At 33.3% G+C, this 9,058-nt stretch overlaps 1 non-coding gene across 1 annotated transcript; it reads right to left on the minus strand.

Moving 5' to 3' along the window:
• Positions 1–3,604: 3,604 nt before the first annotated feature.
• LOC141421154 (small nucleolar RNA SNORA51) lies at positions 3,605–3,732 on the minus strand. The gene has a single exon (XR_012445825.1). It is a non-coding gene; the product is annotated as a small nucleolar RNA SNORA51 (small nucleolar RNA).
• Positions 3,733–9,058: the final 5,326 nt, after the last annotated feature.

Raw genomic sequence — 9,058 nt, forward strand, 5'->3', positions numbered from 1 at the left:
ATTCACCCTTCAATTACACTTTTTATCCTTCTTTCCTTCCTTTTTGAAACAACTTTAACTGGTTTTATTTCTCTGTTTTCATACATGCATATGAAAACAGTCCCCCCATTTAATTCTCACGTCATTCTTTTTTCTTTTTTGGTTCTAGATTCTGCATATGACAGAACGAGAGAACATTCTATTTCTATCTTTCTTTTTCTGGCTTATTTCACTAAATATGATGAAATCCATCTCCGTCCATTTTCCTACAAATGACATACTTTTGTTTATGGCTGATAAAACATGTATAAGAACTGAGAATGAAGAATGACACATGAGGTATAATGTATGTAGTTGAACAGAAGAAATATAAAATAGGTGTCAGCTAAAAAATAAACACAAAGCAAGCCATGCATAAAAAGTAAAATTCACCAAGAGAAGCTTTGAAATCCATGTGAGTTGGAAGTCAAAATGAGTTATAGGATGGCAAACTACTTACAGAGTATGAATAGTTTTTGGAATTTATAGAATTAAAAATATACCATATTACTTAAGTTAATTGTTCCAAAAAACCCAATTTAATTAGTTTTTGCACATTCCCATATTCCTATTTCTCTGCAATATGAAAGTTGGTCTCAGTGATAGGGATTTCTTTTTTAAAAAAGTCTGATCAAAGAGGAAAAGGGATACTAGTTGATTTTATGTATGTGTGTATGTATGCATTTATTTATTGAGACTGGGTCTCCACTGTGTCATCCAGAGTGCCTTGAATTCATGGTTGTCCTGCCTTCTTCTTCCTGTCTGCCACCAAGCCTAGCTGATTTGAATTTTTTAAAGGAGATTAGTGACTTTTTGTCTTACAAATAAATTCAAAGGTAAAATTTGGCTTTAATAGAAAAGGAAATTTCTCATACAAATTCACACAAATATGGATATCATCTGACAGTTTAAAAATAGTTTTTGTGAATATATATTTTTAATTTATAACCTGATGATTCAATTAAATAAGTGTATAAAATATGTACTAAATCATAGATTACAAACATGAGTCTCAAGAAAGACAATATTTTAGAGAAAAAATCAGATTCATCAATGACTAGAAATGTCTAGGAAATCAGAGGCATTTTATATGTTTCAAATTTACTTATTTATTTAATTCTTGAATAGTGTTTTTACAATAGAATAGATGATAAAAAGAGTTATCTCCCAAGTTATCTTTTTTGTTAGATTCCAAAATTTAAGCAAATATATCTTGTCAATGTAAAAGAACAACTCCTACTTTAAAGAAATAAGAAAATGGTTTATTCAAATATGAGTGAGCATGACCCAGGGACATCAATTCAAGTTATCCTGAGTGATGTTTCACAAGAGAAGAGGTTACACAAACTTATTTTATAGTCACAGAACAATAGTCATGAATGAATGCATTTACCAAATACATTGGTGGGGTCATCAGGTCAACAGAGCAATGTACCCCTACTCAACACAAAAATTTTAAAAGTCAACAAAAAGGAACTGATGATACCCTAAGATAATTTTAGCTCTCAACCTGCAACATCTCTAGAATCACAATGTTCTAGGTAGCCAAGACCAGTCTGCAGCCTCCTCAGTACAGATGTGTCTTCAGAGAACTTCGGTTCACAACTTCAGCACTAGTGTGTCTTTCTTTGCCCTAACTTTTACATTCCCGCTCTTGTGTTGTTACTTCCATTGTTGAATGACGAATTGCTATCTCCAATAGTCCTTCTTTGGTTTTTCATCTAAAATAACCCCTGGAAGTTAGCTATGCCCTGGAAAACTCAGAATAAAGATTTTCCTTTACTACATTACAAGGTTCTGATTAATGACTAATAAACATCTCATGGAAAATCCAGAGTGTCTTAAAAGTAGGTACATTATTCTGCCTTTTTCAGCATTTATTTGGTATTGGAAAATAATATAGAATCTGTACTTTGCACCAACTGATAGTCTGGAAAGAAAGACTGCTTACAACTATAGATACAAACTTCTGTATTACTTAAGCCGCTGCTACTTTACCAGAGTTGAAAGTGCGGTCCAAATTAGTCACACTGATAAATAATTCATCCTTGAAGGAATTTTAAGGGAAAATAATGACTATCATAAAAATATCTTAACTCCAAAATTATTCTGAGTCTTCTTGCTGTACACATTATAAATTTACTCATTCCACATGTGCAGGACTTTTTCTTTAATTGTAGAGTTAGAGCAAGATTTACATTAGAGAACTTACAGTATGACAAAGACTAAAATGGAAGGGGGAGTGAAATGTAGAACAGCCAAGTGATGACACATTTCTCATTCAAGTTTAGATGTTCAAAATCATCCTTTATCTGAGTGAATTTTAAATATTTCATTCAATAATGTTACTGTGAACTAATGAGGTGAACCAAGTTCTGAGGAGCCTTCATCCGAAACAATCCTTTTATCTTCTTTAATGGAAAAAAGAAACCCACAAATTTATGCTTGCAACATTGGGTGTTAGAGGATTTCCTAAGGAGAGAAAATTGAGTGTACAAATATTTAAAGTTTCCCAGAATCTGAGGTCCATATTGCTTATTGTTCCACTGAAAACCAGAGAGGCAGAGTTAGTGAAAGGAAACAGGTTTATTGAAGCCCAGCCCTGAGGAAAATGGAAGAGAGGGTACCACCTCAAATACCTATCTTCTCATGCTCAGAGAATATGAAAGGCTTTTAAGGGTCTTTTCTTACATTGAAAGGGCCCATTTTTTCTTTCTTTCTTTCTTTAGTCAGTTAGTTTTCTTGAGAAAGGACCTCATTAGGTAGCCCAGGCTAGCCTCAAACTCATAATCTTCCTGCATTAGCCTCTCAAGGGTTGGGATTACAGGTATGTCCCACTATGCCCAGATGGATTTTCTTTTTCTTTTTTCTTTATTTTTTCTTTTTTTCTTTTTTTTTAATTTTCTTTTTATATAAACCCATTCATTAGGAAAGGAAGTTGCTTACTACAAGTATGTGAAAAGAATGGGTGTTAGAGAAAAGACTGGAAGGCAAAAATAAATTAATGATTAGAGAAAATACTGGTGGGGGTGGAGGCAAAAACTAAAGCCCCCAATCTATCTCATGACATCACAAGTCTCCTTGGTTGTTCTGAACATTTTCTATATTTTCACATTTATAGTATAAATATATTTCCTATCTGCACAGTTACATTCTTCATGGTCAACCCTTCATACCATATCATGGATATGGATTGATGTCTCCGTTCTGTTTATTGCTCAATGGGGGTGGAGCTGGGGATTTGTGGAATTGGAAGGTCTTGACTTGATGAATTAGGTACAGGTCCAGGCAGCAACCTCACAGTGGACTTTGACTTCCCGCCACTCATTAGCTGAAACCTAAGGAAGGGCTTCTCTGCCACAAAAAAATGATTAGGGAGGGATAGTCAGGGGCACTTCAATGAACCCATTACAATATCACCATCATCATCTTGATAGGAGAAAAGAATGATCATCACTGATCATTATTGATTATAGTTTTTTTTTATCACCAAAATGGAAATGCTTATTTCAGTGTGTGTATGTCTCTCTATATATGTTTCCTTTTTCTCCCATCCTATGTTACAATACACAATACACCCCATGTCACATTCACATTACAAACCAGACAGACCAGGCACAGGGCCTGCTGTGTGTACATGGAGTAGGTTTACTTCAGCTCTTCTTTCTGTACAGTCAATGTAAGAACACAGTTTGTAGTAAGCACCAGGAGACCTATGACCACATTTTTATTTGAGTGATAGGTTTGGTCATGAATGTCCTTATTTAGAGGTATGAGTTTAAAAGTATTTTCATTGTTATGTTTTATATCTAATTGCCAATAAAAAAATTTTCAAGATATGTTCATACTTAACTCTCTTCATTAATTGGGTTGTCAAAAATCCACAAGCCTGTTTATTACTTCTTTTTGAAGTACATATCCCCTTAATGAACTACTATATTTGACATTGTATGTAAAAGAAAAAATATTACAAATATTTAAAGTATTTGTATAATTATTATTCATTCTTACCACTTTTACATCATATTTCATTAGTATCCTATGTAAATTCTTCTTGATTCCTCAAAAATGAAATTTTAATTTGCAAAGGAAGCAAACAAAAAATATAACTAAAAACATGGTTATGGTAATAAAGTTAAATGAATCCATTAAACCTTTATAAAATCATCTGTTTTGATAAGATGAAAATAGAATTAATGTGATTATGAAATTTGCAATGTAGTAATGAGCTGATATTCATATTTAACATATAAATTCTAAAACTTACCCCATATGAATGTTTAAAGTTAAGAACTATTCATTTTGGGCTAATTTTATATTGGAGCTTAAAACATTAAGTAGTCAAAATATTTACCTATTTAATGCTAAATAGTTCTTCCATTTTGTAAATAAGTTACTGCAACAGGAGCATAATAAAACTACAATCAAAAAGTAAGACTGTAAAATTGACATAAACATCTAATTGGCGAACAAATTTTATACATAAACTACAAAAGAATATAACAAAATTATTACGTATTTTTTCCTGAAAAAAGATTACTTGCATTAAACCTTAAATGTACCTATTTTCTTAATTTGAGCAATGAAGTACATTTGCCATAACACTAGGTCCTTCTTTGTCCTCTTTATAAAGACCTAGATAAACATTAAAGATCGATTTTTGTCTGAATAGAAGTGTTATTTTGCAATGAAAGTGAACATGTTGATAATTCCATTAAATTCAAAGCATATAATTAACTTAAATTCAGAAAATTAAAAAGGTTGGTTGGCCCAGGGAAGCTTTTTTTTTAAGTCAGACCTTTCACCTCTCTTTTACCATTTTGAATGCAAACCAGATTAAAAGTGACCGAAAATTGTTAACACATGATACACTATATGACATAGGAAATTGGCTGGTGGTCTTAACATAGTCCCACCAACAGGTATTCACATCATGAAAGAGGACATTAAAGTTTGTAATAGTTTATCTCTTCAGAGTTAAGCTTAAAGGAGTTCTAGGAAAAATTTCTCAAGAACAAAATGCTATTTTAGATGAAGTAGATCTCAGAAAAACACATTATTTCAAAATAAAACTTTTAAAAATGATATTTGAATCATCAAACAATTTTAAAATTAATAGTGTAATTCCTTTGGTAACTGCTCTGTTCACTTTAAAGAACATGATCTTTTGAATTTGTCAGTATGTGGGAACTATAGGGAAAATAGAACCATTAATATTTGAGAAGAATTATAACAAAATCTTTTATCTACGTGCATGTATGAGTAGACTCCCAAAATGATTTAATTTTTCTCGTCACCTACCAAAGAGTTAAATATAATATTTGCTTATAGATGTAAAGACAAGTTCAAATTCAACACAAATTAATTTCATTTTTGTATATTTCATTTTGATAAAGAAGTTTGATAGAGCAAATTGAACTTTTTTCTGTAAATAAGATAGTCCTAGTCCTGAAATTCAGTTATAAAATGTTCTTGAATGAGAATTTAATTTCAGGCAATTTAATTACATTCAAACTAGAGAATATGAAAATCTCACATTGAAAACATTCTTCTCAGCTCAGGCACGATGGCATATGCTTGTAATTTCAGCATTATGAATATTGAGTTGGAGGCCAGACTGGGCCACATAGATGAACTGTGAAAGAAACAGAGAGAAAGAAAGAGATGAGAGAGAGAGAGAAGGAAAAAAAGGAGGGAGGGAAGAAAGAAAGAAGGATGTAGAGATGGTTGATTGTTACCTTTCAGACATAGTCAGCTACTTTCCATGATGACAGAATAAGCAATTGTAGACCGGTGCTGGTTTGCCACCTTCCCCAAGTCCTGTGCCTTTGTCCATGATGATATACTGTCTTCATGTTGCTACATGAAAGAGGACAATGGTTTCATGAAGGAGGAAGAAATAACTAAGCACATTTTTCAAAAACAGCATTCTGAAGACATTATAGCAGAATTTTAAGGGGCCAAGTCTTGGACATAGTCCATTAGGAAACAGCATCAGGTTTGGCAGCAGATGGATGGGCCAAGAGTAATGTACAAAGTTCATGATTGGTTGGAGTTATAGGCTGAGGGAGGCAGAGGAAGCTAAAAGAACTTCCAGATTTTTTTTTAGCATATTTGGGGAAATGTAGTACAATCAGCCATAAGAAGAAGGGCAGATTGCCTATCTTGATGAAGACAACTCTTTCTTTCAGACTTCCATTACCTGAGGGTGAGGAAGAGCCTATTTTCAAAATAAAACAGAAAGTGGGAAGGTGTTAGTGATCTGTATTGTAATTTAATACATTTAAAATCATAGGGAGTTGGAATAGATTCTAGGATGAAATTTAACATATTTTGAAGAACATGATATTTATTTTACAAATTAGTCAATATTCAAGCTATTAAATTGTGGGGTTATCAATTTAAATTCTTTTACAAAATTCTGCTACTGAAAACATGGTTGTGGGCATGAATTTTAATTTTCTAATTAGAATTATAATTTCTGGTTTATTGTGGAGTGTTACTAAAGGGTTTTTTTTTTTTTTTGTAGGGGTAAGGAGGGAGTTGTTTGTTTTTTAGATAGGCTTTCTTTCTTTTTATTTTTTTCCAGTACTGGAGACTGATCTCAGGATCTCACATTGTTAGGCCAACAATCTACCAATTGAGACATGACCCCAGTCCTTTTGTTTTTAGTTTGTTTTTCAGATAGGGGCTCACTATCTTTGCCTGGGATGGCCTCAATCAACAATTCTTTATCTCTGCTTCCCAAATAGCTGGATTATAGACATATGCCACCATACCTGTCTTAACAAAGGTCTTAAAGGATCCCAGTGTGTCTTCAGAGATCACATGTGGAACTTTGGAAATAAAGCAGAAAATTAAGAATTTAAAGGCTGTGCATACTGAGCTTTATCCACAAATATAGAACTAGTCAGTGGAAAAACTAAAACTCAAATCCAGAAGGTAGAAAGGATCAGATACAAAACATTTTACACCAATTGTTTCATGCTAGTAACTCTTAGATGCTTGAGGTTTTCATACAAAGCCTAGTGCCCTCTTGTCTGTCAGTGGATTCTCGCCCTGCCTTCCTTTGTAATAAATACCCTTAGAAAGGATCGAAGCATTTTTGGTAAACAACATTACAAAATGTAATTGATGATTTTCCTTATAGAATAAAAGCCCTATATTCACAGGGTCTGCACTCAGAAAAAGCTAAAATTTGGGACACGTTCACAGCATGTGGAAGGCATACCTGACAATAAGCATAATTATATCGCTGAAAATGTTTTATTTTCAGGAGGATATAGGACTTAGAGCATAAAACTGTTTGCATAAAACATCAAAATATCAAACTTTCAACAAATCACTTATGTTCATACAGGAGCCAATAACCATCTCTGATGGGTGAAATAGCTTGGTAGGAAGAAGATGGAGAGGTAGACACTATTCAAACTAAGGTAACAATTCAGAGCTTAACTCCAGCCATGTGGAAATGTAAGCATGACATTGGCAAATCCATTGAGGTTTTTTATTAGCTTGTTTGTTTGTTTGTTTGTTTGTTGTCAAGATGAACTAGAAATTCAGGAATTATATTTTTGTTTTAGGCAGGGGGAGGTGGAAGTGAGGAATACATTGCCTCTAAATTTAGAAAACTAATACAATTTAAAAACATTTTACCAGTTCAACAAAACAACTTTTAATATGCATTGTAGGTATAACAAAGATTTTTTTCAACCTCCATTATACTTATATCAGATGTTTTTGAAATAACATAAAATAATGGTAGAGAAATCATACATGTTTTCTAAACAATTTAAATTTCATGGAAAAGGAAATTCCCTAAAAATCTAGAAGAAATTGTTTCTGTACAGAGTACAATTATTCAGTTCTACTATATAAGTAGAACAAAAATGATATAAATTCATGAGATTGAGAAATACTGTGTTTATAAATATTTTATTTCTTTCCATGTGGTTAATATACAGGAAACTGCCAGCAATACTTTATGTCAAGTGCATAATTATCTGGGGAATGTATCTTATTAGATGAAATGCAAGGCTTGTCATAAACAGGCAGGGACAGAGGTTAGGAGTTTCTGTCTCCATACTGGTAGTGAATTGCTATGTCTTGGGTAGTGCTTAGTAGGTTAAGACACAGTGTCAGCAAAATAAAACTGAATTATCTATCAGGAACAGGAGTCAAGTTACCAGTCTGTGCTTGGAAATACCGTGGTCCAGGTTACACAGTGAAACAGATGCACCAAAAATGAAGTTGAGATTAAACCATAGTAGCTTGGGTTGGACTGTAAAAGGCAGAGGAAACACAGTGGAGGTCAAATGGAGGAGGAGAAGGAGCAAGGTTGGACTTAGACTCAGAGACTGAAAGAATTTATAGGCAGATCATCAAAAGACAGAAGACTATATGGAAAGCCTAAATACCTGGCAAGATACAGTGGTGAAACCCCTGCCAGATCTGGTTCATATTAAGATGCGTGTTTCAGCTTGCACACTTCCATCCCTTGCCAGGCAGGACAAACAGCGTCTAGAATAGAGGTTAGCACATGGCAATATTTTTATACTTTCTCTTAATACTAGGTTCTGAGAAACAGACAACAACTACGAATCTACAAATAGAAATGTAGTTCAGAGGCCAAGGACTGTTTTCTGTCTGTGCACTCTTACCTTTCAGTTCACTTTACCATCAGTGTATTTGATTCTCTAAGGACCTTTTAAAAAGACAATATATCTCCTTTTAAGTTACGATATTTAGAAAAGATATGGTCAGAGTCCAGAATTTTGAACAGTTTCATGTGTCTTGGATAGGACCCAATAACTACTTTGAGTGAAAAACTTACTAGATGGAACTACTTGGCTAAAATTCTAAAATATTGTGGCAAATTTTGTTTTATCATTCTTTGAAGACATTTTATGAACATGTACAATGTGTCAAGTACCATTGTAAGATTCTGAGATTAAGAAGCCTCTAGCCTTAGCTCTGTCAGATCTGAGATGAGTGGAAGAGACAGACCTAAAGACAAATGATCATAATAGTGTAATAAAGC

The sequence above is a fragment of the Castor canadensis genome, chromosome 2 (assembly GCF_047511655.1).
Source record: "Castor canadensis chromosome 2, mCasCan1.hap1v2, whole genome shotgun sequence".
Taxonomy (NCBI): domain Eukaryota; kingdom Metazoa; phylum Chordata; class Mammalia; order Rodentia; family Castoridae; genus Castor; species Castor canadensis.